The sequence below is a fragment of the Macaca nemestrina genome, chromosome 12 (assembly GCF_043159975.1).
Source record: "Macaca nemestrina isolate mMacNem1 chromosome 12, mMacNem.hap1, whole genome shotgun sequence".
Classification (NCBI taxonomy): domain Eukaryota; kingdom Metazoa; phylum Chordata; class Mammalia; order Primates; family Cercopithecidae; genus Macaca; species Macaca nemestrina.
The window spans coordinates 54693627-54707569 of record NC_092136.1 but is presented as its reverse complement, the minus strand read 5'-3'; the positions used below and the strand labels follow the sequence as shown (position 1 = coordinate 54707569).

Sequence of the window (13943 nt, the reverse complement as noted above, 5' to 3'; positions counted from 1 at the left end):
CAATACTTATTTCTCCATATGCTAAACTCTGCATATTCTGTTCTAGTCTACCTGTCCCATCCCATCGCGTCCCATCCCATCGCATCCCATCCCATCGCATCCCATCCCATCACATCCCATCCCATCCCATGCCATTCTAATCTAGTTTGTTTAAAGATAAAAGTTCTGGTTGCCACCCGAATTTTTTTTCACTTTTGTCAGTGTAAAGCAGTGTTATCCAAATCCCGGCTGCCACCTGCTTTTGTAAATGAAGTTTTATTAGCACACAGCTATGCCTATCATTTACATATTGTCTATGTGATATTTTTTGGCTGTATCCCCACCCAAATCTCAACTTGAATTGTGTCTCCCAGAATTCCCACGTGTTTTGGGAGGGACCCAGGGGGAGCTAATCCAATCCTGGGGGTCAGTCTTTCCTGTGCTATTCTCCTGATAGTGAATAAATCTCATGGGATCTGATGTGTTTATCAGGGGTTCTGCTTTTGCTTCTTTCTCATTTTCTCTTGCTGCTGCCATGTAAGAAGTACCTTTCACCTCCCGCCATGATTCTGAGGCCTCCCCAGCCATGTGGAAGTGTAAGTCCAATTAAACCTCTTTTTCTTCCCAGTCTTGGGCATGTCTTTATCAGCAGTGTGAGAACGGACTAATACACCATTGTTGCTTTTGAACTAGGACAGCAGAATTGAGTCTTTGCAAGAGAGATGGTTGGTTCCCCAGAGCCAAAAACTTTTATTATCTAGCCATTTACAGAAAGAATTCATAGGCCCCCTGTAGTAGAAAGGCCTCTGGCCCCTGAGTTCACATGTGCCTTCAGAGATTTTAGCCAGAAAGGAGGGGGCAGAGCCAGAAACCCTGGGACTCTAAGCACCCTTTGCTGGTCTGTCATACCCTGGAGGCTTTCTGAGTGCTCTTGGCTTCTGCAGCTCCAGTTTTTGGCTCATGAACCATTGGGCAAGGGCCACAAAATGTGGCTTCTGAATTAGTTCCATGGGATGGGTGAAAGGTGGAAGGGACAGGAACACACCTGGTTTCCAGGCCGAAATTTTACAGCTGAGGCCCAGAGAGAAGCCTATTCACCAGTCACTGGTGAATTACTTTAGGCTCTTCTGCCACAACAGTTCTCAGTGAAAATGCTATGGTTTTCAGCTCCATTGGCTCACACTTTGACAGGTGCTGGGTTGTTACCAAATCTTTGAACGGCCCGTCCTCCTGGTCTCCTGTCTTATTAATGCATGATGAATGGGAGCTGCCATCTTATATGCAATGCAGAGACCCGAAGTGCATCCTGGGCACCATGGAGATTCGATGACGCTTTTCTCAAATGAAACATGACAAGTAGCACCTCAGGAACTGGAGTTAAAATTGGTTAGTAAGACTAGTAAGACAGATTTTCTGTTGTTGTTAATTAGGAACAAATGTTCATATGCCCCTGGTTTCACTCCCAGTGGTATTGAAATGGTTTTTGTGAGGTGACACAGTTGGTTTTGTATTTGAGGATCACATGTTTGTGCTGGATCCCTTATGGAAACAGATTCAGCTTACTGCCGGCATATCTCATACAAGCAGATGATAGAGTTCACTGGCTTATATATTTTGTGTATATATCAATGTGTATGCATTTATCTGTACAAAGCGTGAGTCATGCATACAGGTCCATGTAAGCAATGACTACAGAAAGGAAATACATTTAGCCAATAATGAAGTATGCTTCTGTCACACTGCTCAGGCTTACTACTTGCTTATTTTTAATAATGATGATGATGATGATAAAAGAAAAATCGCTCAGAGCAGTCTGAGCTATGTGAGGGCATGCAAAATTTATCAGGCCCAGAGAGACATGAGTATGGGGACTTTAGTCACACCCCACCTCCCCACAACTATGCCTGAGGGCAATTGTTTAACAGCATTTTATTCCTGCCTTACCCATTATCTTCATTTTCCTGGAATTTGTGGTACAAAGAACAATGTAATCAATAGCTTGTGTTATTTTAATATAAATTCTTGGTAAACAACTTAGGAACTGCCTTTTATTTTTCTTTAAAAACCCACGTGTAACTTCTGCTAATGGGAGCTTATATTCAGGGCAACTTGTGAAACTACCTTTGCAAAAATTATAACAGTGAGAAAAATCTAACCTAACTCTATCCTGCCTCTAACCTCACAAGCTAACTGCCTTTGTTAATTTTAAAACAAAGATGATAACAATCCCTTCCCAAAACTAACCCCCTCCTTGCTTAGGGACCAAAACTGCTGTTGTAAGACTAATGAAAGCCCACAAGATTAGGATTATAGAAGGGGCCTGAATTCTGCTAGGATGTAGGGGTAGCTAAATGATGACCAGCCATTGTTCCCTAGCTTGCCTTTCTATAATCATTTACCTCTCTGGAGGTCACAAGATTTATAACTTCCCCGGTTTTTCCTATAGATACATTCCCTGTTGTCAAAACCTAAGATTGGTCTTTGAGATATTTTTCAGACTTTTGCATTCTGGTGACCAGCTGACTCCATTTGGACCCATGACTCATACAAAGGAGCAGATTCCCAACCCTGAAACCCCCAAACCAGAAACTGACTCGGTGCATGAGGACCATTTTGGACATGCCTATGATTTCATTAGTAGCCAGTCAGCAGTACCAATTCCCTAGTCCCCTGTCTGCCAAATTATCCTTAAAAATCCTGGCCTCCAAGCTTTCAGGGAGGCAGATTTTAAAAATGTCTACCATCCTCCTGCTTGGCTGGCTCTGCAATAATTACACTCTTTCATTGCTGCAATACCAGCTGTTCTCAGTCTTTGGCTTTTCTGGGCAGTGGGCAAGATACACCTATTGGGCTGTTACACTTGGTTCTATGCTCCCTGGTTGCAGTCCCCAAACTTGGCCCAAATAAACTCCCTACCTATATTAAGTATGCCTCAACAAGTTTTTTTTTTCTTTAGGTCAACAGTGACAATAATAATAGCAACCATTTATTGAGTGCCTCCTATGTGCTAGGTACTATATTAGGTGCTACATGTAAATTTATCTCATTTACTCTCCCCTGCAGCCCCTTCTAAGTAGATGTATTCATCTGCATTTGTCTCAGAGCAGTGAGCAGAGTAGGGCTGTTCACAGTCACAAAGCCTCCAGCTGTGGCTGCTCTGGAGGTAGGTAACTGAGTATCCTGAGGAACCTCCTCTGCTCTACACAGTGAGGTTCTTTAGTGCCTTGGGAGGACTCAGCTGGGATTTGCTATTCATAATTTCTCATGAGCTGTTGAGGGGCATGGGTAAGGTCACAGTGGTTTTCATATAGTCTATTCAGGGACTCTAAGGTTTCGTAGGTGCTTCAGGATGGCTGTGAGGGTTGAGGGGTGCCACACAGAGGCGTCCCACCCAGCGTCATCCAAAACCGTCCTGTTCTGTTCTCTGTTTTGTATGATGAACTTCTCTGTAAGATCTCAACAGCAAACAAGTTTTTTTCTCCCTAGCCACACACACACGCACACCCTTTTGGAAATGCTGCATGTAAAGTGTTTGGAACATGTTAGAGATTTCATCAATGCATTTGACACATCTATTTTATTCCTACTGTGTGCCAAGGAATGTGTTAGCAGCTAAGGACACAGTGGGAAACCAAAAAAACATGGTCTCCATCCTTACCTAGTTTATATTTCAGTGGGAATGAATAATTCTAAAGTGCAGTAAAGATTAGGAAGAAAAACATAAAGTTCTATCTGGGCACACGCCAGGGTGATGTGCCCCAGCATTATCCCATAGAAATAGAACATGAGTCCTGGCTAACACAGTGAAACCCTGTCTCTACTAAAAATACAAAAAAATTAGCAGGGCATGGTGGCGGGCACCTCTATAGGCTACTCAGGAGGCTGAGGCAGGAGAATGGCGTGAACCTGGGAGGTGGAGCTTGCAGTGAGCCGAGATCATGCCACTGCACTCCAGCCTGGGTCACAGAGCGAGACTCCGTCTCAAAAAAAAAAAAAAAGAAATAGAACATGAGGATGGGTGCGGTGGCTCACACCTGTAATCCCAGCACTTTGGGAGGCCAAGGCAGCTGGATCACGAGGTCAAGAGATCGAGACTATCCTGGCCAACATGGTAAAACCCCGTCTCTACTAAAAAAAAAAATGCAAAAATTAGCTGGGTGTGGTGGTGTGCTCCTGTAGTCCCAGCTACTTGGGAGGCTGAGGCAGGAGAATTGCTTGAACCCAGGAGGCAGAGGTTGCAGTGAGCCGAGATCATGTTACTGCACTCCAGCCTGGGTGACAGAGTGAGACTCTATCTCAAAAAAAGGAAAAAAGAAAGAAAGAAAGAAATAGAACATGAGCCACAGATGTGGGGAATCACATACATAATTTAAAAATTTCTGGTAGCCACACTAGCAAAAGTAAAAAAAAAAAAAAGTGAAATTAATTTTAATATATTTACCCAATATATTATACTTATTAATTTATAAATTAATATTTATTAATTTATAGATTAATTATAAATTAATATTTATAAATTTTATATTTTACTTATTAATTATAAATTTATTAATTTATAATTAATTTATACCCAATAAATTAATTTTAATATATTTACCCAATATATTATATATATTATATTAATTTTAATATTTATCCAAAATATTATCATTTCAACATGTAATCAGTATTAAAAATTATCAATGAGATATTGTATATTATTACCTTTTACTAAGTTTTCAAAAATCCAGGGTATACTTGACACTTACAGGGCATCTCAATTGAACTGGCCACCTTTCCAGTGCTCAGTAGCCACATGGTAGTGGCTGTGGTATTTGATGATACATCTCCAGACTGAGGAGTTCAGAGAAGTCTCCCAGGAAAGGGGCCTTTTAGCTGAGATCTAAAGTAAATCTGAGTAGGGTTTGAGGAGGTAAAGGGGGCATACAGGGAGAGTGGTCCAGAGAGAGCAGACAGCATATGCGTAAAGGTTGGGGTACATTTGAGGAACTGGAAGAGTCAGTGTGGCTGGATCTTAGTGAGTCAGGGCAGAGTATGCAGGATGAGGCTCACACAGTGCCTTGAAGACTAAGTTAAAAAACATGGCTTTTAAATCTCAAAAACAAAGGGAAGCCACTGGGAAATTTTACGATCAAACAAATTAATATTCAGTAAATGGGAGTGAAGATCACTCATGTTTTGGGGGCCTCACAAAAACTGTCAACTTCTTTTCCCCCGATGGGAGACCGTGGCTTGTCTGCAGGCATGAGTTGCCCTGATTCAGAGAGCAGCTGAGAGTAGGGCCAGCCTCTCTGCATGGGTCTGCCACATCCTTCAAGAGCAGTTAACACATAGCCCACAGACAGGTGTGTACCAAGACAGATGCTCCCTGGATGTGGGGTTACTTTGCTTCTCTCCTCTATGAGAAGGGGACACAGCTGCAATGACCACCCCAAGCAACCACCCCTGGAACTGCCCTGGGTTTGGAGGTGACAGGACAGTGTACTCTGCTGGGAGGGGTCCAGCCCATGATGTCTCACCAAGACTTTCTCATGTCACACAAGGCTCACGGTGCTGCCTCCTCAGGAGTCCCACCTCCCATGATTCTCTGGCCTCTTGCTTTCTGTTTGGGCATCTCCCTGCTCTATGCCATTGAGTCATTGAAGGAAGGTTTGGGAGGAAGGAAGGCCGGTAGAGCCCTCCCCAATGCTCAGACCTCTCCCTTTCTCTTTGAGAGGTCTTCCTCAGAAAGTCCACCCTTAAATCTGGGGGAGCAAACAGGGAGGGGTGTCACCTAAGGAAGGTCTTTGGCATAAACTTTAAATGTCCAAAGGGAGGGTCAAGGCAGAACCAAGACCAAGATGTGGGAATTGCGGGCATGTAGACTTGTTTTCATGAAGGAAAGTGCCGTCCAATAATCAGAACTGTCAGATATGTAACTGGTTGCCAGGCAGTGAGGAGAAGTCAACTAGATGAGCAGAACATCTGAGGAGACCTCAGAGACCCTCTGGGCAGTGGCTCTAAAATTCCAGGCCTCAGACTGGGGCTGATCCATGGCCAGTTTCTACTGGACCCTGGTAAAATAGAGAAAGTGTGAAAATTTTCCATAGAACTCATTTTCAACGCCGAGGTTGTCTTCCCTATGATTTTTCACATTAAGGTACAGCTTCTTGTGTGAAATGATGGTACTAACAGATTATTACTTTTTTATTGTACCTTGGTTGCCAATATTGTAAAGTCTCCCAGAGTATTTTTGAAATTGTAATTGTTCATGAAATCCAAATGCCTGGGAATATTGATCTAGTATAACTGTCCTGTTCCCAAAATCTAAACCATCAAAATCACCTTCGTACCACTCAATCAGCACCACACCCAATGGAAGTTCCAGACTTTTCACCACTTATGTGTTGGTCTTGAGCCTAAAACCTTAGCTGCATGTCTTACTAACCCATGGGATGTTGTCTGAAATTGCCAAGCTCCTATTCACAACTTGAGAAGGGCTTCGCCATTGACCATGCTGGAACATCAGCAACAGAGACCATTGGGGATTGATGGACAACCAGCACTAGGTAGGCTTGAGGACCAGCAAATGGCCTGGCTGTGAGTCTGCTGCTAGTGGAGATAGTCAGTAGTCTATTGTCCAAGAGCCAAGGGGCTTGTCATACACAACAGACACCCATGCCAGGGCCACTTGGTAGTGAGGTAGGATTGCCCAAGTGATAGATGATTTATGTAGTCATGCAGGGGGAGGGGCAGTAGTATTCCAGTGAACATTTCAGCTGCAGGAGTTTCCTAGGAAGGAAGAGGACATCTGGGAACCAAGAACAGTCCATGGGGAGCGGGGACAAGAAAGAGGCATACCAAGTGCAGTCGGGTTCAGGGCAGAGAGTTCAGACCCAGGATAGAAATCAAGTGCTGGGCAGGGAAACTGGACAGAAGAGGCCTAGATACATGGACTGAGCCACTCCATGGCAAGGAAGAGGGTTGGAAGCAAGAGCAGGTTGTGTTCAGTTGGCACCTGGGAGTTGGAGTGCTACTTCTTTGTCTATATGACCTTCTTGAGACTCCCCAGTTGGTGAGGCTGAGATTGCTAATGTCTTCCTGCCCCGGTAAAGTTGGTTGCAGAATTGGGCTGGGAAGAATGTGCAGGGAGAGGCCTCAGCATCTGGAACTTTGAGGTGAGAGAAAGACCAGGGCAAATGCTATAGAAAAGCAGTATCTTCAGTATGTTCTACGCAACACGAGCAGGCAAGGGAGTTTGGTCAATTCTGTATGCTCTGTCCTCCTCTGGGAGACTTGTAGTGTACATGAATATATTCAAGGCTCTGAGGAGTTCTGTAGAATACAACTAACTTTGCTTAATCCAGCATTCCCAACATGATTAGAGCCTGGCACCCTGTGTTAACCACAAGCTTATTAACCTTCCTCAACACTAATGTTTGACAGAAGATCCTGTGGGAAATGCTGCTTGATTTGCCTCAGACTAAACCTTGAGGCCAACCAAATCCCTTGTACCTTGAGGCTTGTGTGTGTGTGTGTGTGTGTGTGTGTGTGTGTGTTCATGTGCATGCGCATGCTACAGTGAGAGACAGAGAGTCTTCAAATTGACTGTGAAAATTGCATGATAATGCCACTACCTGTTGCCACCTGAACTGGTCACTTTAATGGGCTCTGACAAGAATACAAAATCTTCACTTTGATTTGGGTCCATTAATTTCATTCTTTGCAGAGGGTCTGGTTGACTCACTTTGACAACAGGAATATGAAAATTTCAACAGGACAGATGTCCATGACAATGCCTTGAGTTCTCCCTCTCCTACCCAGTGTCAAGGCAGTTGTATTTCAATTTGTTTTTCCATGGTATTTATGACCAGCAGATGCTCTATGATGTGTCCAAGGCAGCTGGCAAGTGCTGAGAGAGAGCGAGCTGCACACAGGAGGGCTTCACTTGTTACAACAGAACACTGAAGTTGGTCTCAAGAAAGAATATTAAACTTGCAAGGATGCCTGACCACCAGATGTGACCTGGTTGCCTTGAACTTCACCTTCTCGGAGAAGGCAGCATCATCTAGTGGCCCGGAGTCTGTGTAGGCTGGAGTTCGACTGCCTGTGTTTGAATTTTGCCTCCACCACTTAACAGCTGTTTGACCTTGGGCAAGTTGCTTAACCACTCTCTGTCCTAGTTCTCTAATCTTCAGTAACATTTATCTCATAGCATAATAGTGCAGATTAAATATGTGTAAAGTTCTTAGAGCATAAGTAATGGTACAGTATATGCTAGTTCATATCATTGTATTAGTTCGTTTTCGCATTGCTGTAAAGATACTACCCAAGACTGGGTAATTTATAAAACAAAGGGAAGGCGTTTAATTGACTCACAGTTCTGCATGACTGGAGAGGCCTCAGGAAACTTACAATCATGGCAGAGGGGAAAGCAGCCCCATCTTACATGGCAGCAGGTAAGACAGCATGTGTGTGTCAGTACAGGAAAAACCAGCATTTGTAAAACATCAGATCTTGTGACAATTCACTCACTATCATGAGAACCACATGGGGGAAATCACCCCTGTAATCCAATCACTTCCCACCAGGTCTCTTTCTAAACATCTGGGGTTCACAATTCAAGATGAGATTTGGGTAGGGACACAAATCCTAATCATATTATTGAAAGTTTTCTTCATCCTCCTGCCTAGTAATTACTAACCCTTTCCTTTTGTTGGCATTCAGAAGTGGGGAGCTGTTTCCCTTTTAATGCTTGGCCCAGTTGTAGATAAAAACTCCATTTTTCCTTTCAGAGAGTCTTGCCTAAGAAAGGGCAACAGGGAAATAAACAGTAAGAATGCAAGAAGCGTCATCACAATCCAAAGCACACAACACAACATTTACCCTCCTCCTCAAGATTTAATGTGATGAATAAATAAGATAGAGTATGCATAGTACTTAGCACATTGCATTTGCATAATAAAGGTTCATTAAATTTTATCTCAGTATGCTCTCAGTGTCTCCAGTGGTGTTAGAGTTGAGGGAGAAACTTACAGGGTGTTACATGTGTTTTCTAATTTAATTCCCCTGTAATAAAGCATTCTGATGGGAGATGAGGGCTTAGGGTATAGTCAATATCCATCTTCTCACAAGGACCTTTTATTAGTCCATTTTCATACTGCTGATAAAGACATACCCAGGACTTGGCAATTCACACAATAAGGGGGTTTGTTGGACTTATAGTTCCACACGGCTGGAGAGGCCTCACAATCATGGCAGAAGGTGAAAGGCACATGTCACACGGAGGCAGACAAGAGAAGAGAGCTTGTGCAAGGAAACTCCCCCTTTTAAAACCATCAGATCTCATGAAACTTATTCTCTATCACAAGAATAGCATGGGAAAGACCTGCCCTCATGATTCAATTACCTCCCACCAGGTTCCTCCCAGGACAGGTGGGAACTGTGGAAGTTATAATTCAAGATGAGATTTGGGTGGGGACACAGCCAAACCATATCAGACCTTTTTTTAAAAAAAATATGTAAGGAGACCTTTGTTTTATATTTGAGAAAGTTGGAGAAGTTTAGCTGAGGTCAGGGACTACAGGAAGAATGGAGACAAGGACAACAGATAATATGATTTTGTTTACTACCTAACCCTTTGGAGAGTGTCTGAGTCCCTAAGGTTAGGAAGGTGAAGGTTGGAAGCTGAAAGAACTGACCAGTTTTTACGAGATAATTTGGTGAGCTATGGGCATAAGTAGAACAGGTTTGGAGTCTTGGAGGAAAGGCAAATACAGTTTTGTCATGTTCTATTCCATTTTCTCCAACTCTGCGTGGAACCCAGCCCTGTTCTGACTCCCAGGAGTACTCTGGGTGCATTGGGAAATGACACCCTGGCCTGATTAAGGCAGTTTCACAAAGTGCACTCTCAACATGGGCAAAACCAAGGCTCCTCTAAGCAGCTTTTCAGACCATCAACTCTATCAGGGAAAGCAGAGCAGGAAAGGAAGAGCATGGTGGACACTGCATGGTAACAGTAGGGGATATATTTACAGGTCCACATGAGTCTGAATTCTCCTAGAAGTACCAGGGGCATACCTGGAGGGCAGAGGTGGCAAATCCACAGCATTTTTGCTGCCACTCTTATTCCCCTGTGCTCAGACATCACGAATCTATCACTGCCCTCTTTCTGATGAACTCAGATGCAGCCTCAGAATCCTCAACTTAGTGTTCCAGGCGACCCCAACCAACTGCTCAAAGCTGATGGAGAAGGTGAAAGGCTACGTAGTCTTTGACCTATCATATAGAATCAGTGATTTCAGACAGAGGCTTCAAGATCCTTCATGACTAGGATCCTGTCTGATAGCTAAGCTGAAGCCTGCCTGAATACTCTGTGACTCTGTCCCACTTTATCCCTGCTTTTTCCTCTTCTCAGAAATGGTCTTTGCCATCTTTTCAACTTATATATAGTGTATGGAAGTTTAAATTTTTCCCCCTGAAGTTTTGATAATTTTGGTTTATAAAACACACTGATAATAGATAAATAGGAAAAAAGGCATACAAGGTTTATTGTATGCACACTTGTGTGTGAGAGTCATATTAAATATAAAAACTCAAAGAAATGGCCAAATGGTTGATGTTTTTGTACTATCTGAGGTTATAGAAAGAATTGGGGATTGGCACATGGCAAAAGAGATTATAAGAGGGAGAGAAGAGGAGGCCTGGCTAGCAAAAGTGGTCTTGTTATGCAGATGAAACCTCACAGGTAGCAGCCCTCAGAAGGAATAGTGGTAGCCAGTGGTAGATGTTTCTGCCAGATCTTTAAAGGTGTCAAAATCTCAGTTAATCTTTCCTAGATTCAGATAAGGAAGAGTTTCAGAGAAAGCTTATTTGCATCTGTTGTTTACTTTATTTCCTTTAAAGATGCAAATCTTTCCCACAAAAGGCAGCTTTTCATTTATTCTTGTGTTTGTAGCCCTTCTGAATAAGCCATCTTGAAATATGTCAAAGAAGTATATTTTGAGGTAAAATATTTTAGTTTCTTCCATTTAGTACCTCCTCTGAAACTTTACTTTCAGAAAGTTTCACATATTAAAAGCCAAGTTGATAGCTTTGAAGAAATTTGGGTTAGAATTTTTGAGATAAGAGATAGGCAAAGAGCAGGAAAAAATAGAGATTGGGATAAGCAGAGAAGACCAAATTTATGTATATCATATCATAGCCTCTTAAATCAGTCTCTTAGTCCTGAGATAGGTCAGCGGAGTTGAACAGTTGCATCTTATTTCAGAATGTGGCATTGCAGATGGGCTTTCAGAGCCAGACTTCTACATCTGAGGTAGACAAGAAGATCTTTAAGAAGAGGCATTTCTGTGGAAACAGGAGAAAAAGGTTAATTTTGGAAGTATTCTGTAAACTAATTTTCCTAGATCTCTGAAGCATTTCAGATTGCAGTGGCAACCTGACAGATTTTCCTGGATTGTAGTTCTGACTGGGTGATCCAGTGAGCTTCCTGAGTAGTCCATACACCAACAAGCATGAAGGCTGTTTATATATAAGTTGCTGTAGTGGTTTAAAGTTTATATCAAGTTATCTAGATTCAGTTAGCAGGGCTTCAAGAAAAACACAGTTTTAATTTCTAGTGATTTTAAGTCACAAGGGCAGGAGAAAGTTGGAAATGTTGATCTGGAGACTTGAACCTAGGTAAGAATTTAGGAGTCAGTCAAAATTTTAGCCAAATAACAAAAACTCAAAAACAATGGTTAGACTTACAGTACGATAATATGTGTACTATAGTTTTCTTCTGAAACATAGCTTTTCTCTCTCCAGTCCCCCATTTTGACCAAGATGAATTATAGTAAAATTAATTTATTTGCAAAATAAGTTTTAGGTCTATTATACTTGGCCTGATTATTTGGATAAAGTACAGCAAGAATAGTGTTTGGCCATATAGGATGTTTTGAGCTGGCTTTGCTAGAACATTCTTGTAAGGAAATCTGGATTTGACTTTTTAAAATTTCTTGAGGCTTAGGAGCCAAGACAAAAACTATCTGTAATACCTATATAAACGGGGTGAATTCTTCTATTCTTGAGGTCCCTAAAATATCTTGAGGTTTCTGGGCCAGAAAGTAACATTCTTCACTTACTGAAAGGTCAGGAACCCTGGAAAGAAACTGTGTAGACACGGCATCGGGTTAGTTTGTCCACGGGGCTTTTATCAGCTCTATAAAAGTTAACTTCAATTCCTCAAAGCAGTCTGGTCATATATGAAAATATGATCTCACAATCAAAGCCTTGGTAAAATAATCATTGTTTCCAACTGTGTCCTGTTATCAAAAAACCCAGCAACAACAAAACAAAAACCCAAACACAGATTCTTATTGAACTCATGCAAATAACTATATTGCCATAAAATAAGAATACTCATGAATAGATTCTGAATTCTTGAGAAATCACGTAGAGAGAAAGGTAAATTCTTCAATTTTGCTCACAAAAGGGTATTTTACCCAATTGCTATAAAGCTATAGATAACTTAAAAGAAAAAAAAAATGACTCTGACAAACAACACATAAAAAGAGTCAAAAATGTTTCAAACAAAAAAGTCATAAAAATTATTTTAGTCCTCCATCAGTTTAGTCTCATGTAATTAATTTCTAATCTGTTTGTTGTTATGTTAGCTGTTCGGGTGAGGGAGAAAGGACAAGATGGAAGAAGGTAAAGAAGGTAAACAAGATGGCACAGTTCCGGGTTCTTCATCAGCGACTTTCCCGTGCCCGGGAAAAACACCAACTGTCTGCGCCTGCGCATTGTGACGTCAAAACAAAGAAATCGAAACTTACCCAGCCACGCCTATGAAGACGCCCTTACCCCCGCCCCCGTCCTGCCCACCTCAAGCCCCATCCATAAAAGGCTGCTCCCGGAAGACATCCGCGGGAACGTCCTCGGCCCCTCCTCATATGCGGACCCAGGAACCTCGCCCGAGAACGCTGGAGCGAGTTCCTCGGCCTCCACCCCCAGAGACCGGTGAACCTCGCCCCTTCCTCCTTCACATTGGCTAGCTAATAAAGCTTTTTTACCTTGCCTACTTGCCTCATCTCTGGTGCCTGCTCCGGTGGTCGCATAAAACAAATTATTAGCAATTGTTTTAGTACAGTTATTTTTTTTTTCCATTGAATGTTTTGGAATCATTACCCAGTGAAAGTCACCAGCAAAGGTCTATTTCAGAGTGCCTGTCACAATCTATTCATCCTTTCCAGGAACCTCCTTAAAGACATAACCTAGGATTATACTTGCTTGTAATGGTGTTTTAGAGGAAGCATCAGCATAAAGCAATTTACTATAGACAAGATTTAAAGTGGTCATAAAGACAGAATTAACAAAGAAATTTGGTTATTTTCTGTGGCCTATGACAATTTTACATAATAGTAATATGTCTGATAACATGTATCAAGACACATCAGGTTTTTAGGAATCTCATACAATTTCAGAAGACATTAATAACACATTTATACAAATATAACTCAAAAATAAACATTGTTTCTGATTTGACAATGATTTAACAAACCAAATAAACTTAATGTCTCTCTTGGACTTCCAGGGGCCCTTTTTGGAATGTCAACAAGGTAGTGCAAGGTCAAAAAGACTTAATCTTAGAATTTTGAGGTTAGATTTTAGGAAGCCTGTCAAATACCAAAAGTTTAAAACACTTAATCAAAATAAGATCACAGGTCACTGTAAAATAATATTTATTTAGCCAAAGTTATAATTAATGGATTTTAAAAAGCAAAGGTATCTTTAGTCTTTGATAGGAGACTTGCTTCTCCAATCAAAAGAGCTAACAAAGATAGCATAATGTACTACCACCCTCCCCACTTCTTTTATTCAGTTTACTCAAAAGGTAAACAAAAGTCTTTTACTATATTTTATTAATACTACATGAAAATCTAGTTCAAAAGAGCAAACAAAGTTCTACATTTGCATCAGTGTATTATTAATACTAAAACTAA

General features: G+C 41.7%; 1 long non-coding RNA gene across 18 annotated transcripts in view; it reads left to right on the top strand.

The window, feature by feature from the left end:
- Positions 1–13012, top strand: part of LOC105488780 (uncharacterized) — a 268377-nt gene extending 255365 nt beyond the window's left edge. For all 18 annotated transcript variants that reach the window (XR_011610825.1, XR_011610831.1, XR_003019623.2 and 15 more), the window contains 2 exons: positions 7836–8112; positions 12615–13012. This is a non-coding gene — a long non-coding RNA (uncharacterized lncRNA). The remainder of the gene's footprint in view (positions 1–7835; positions 8113–12614) is intronic.
- The last annotated feature ends 931 nt before the right edge of the window (positions 13013–13943 follow it).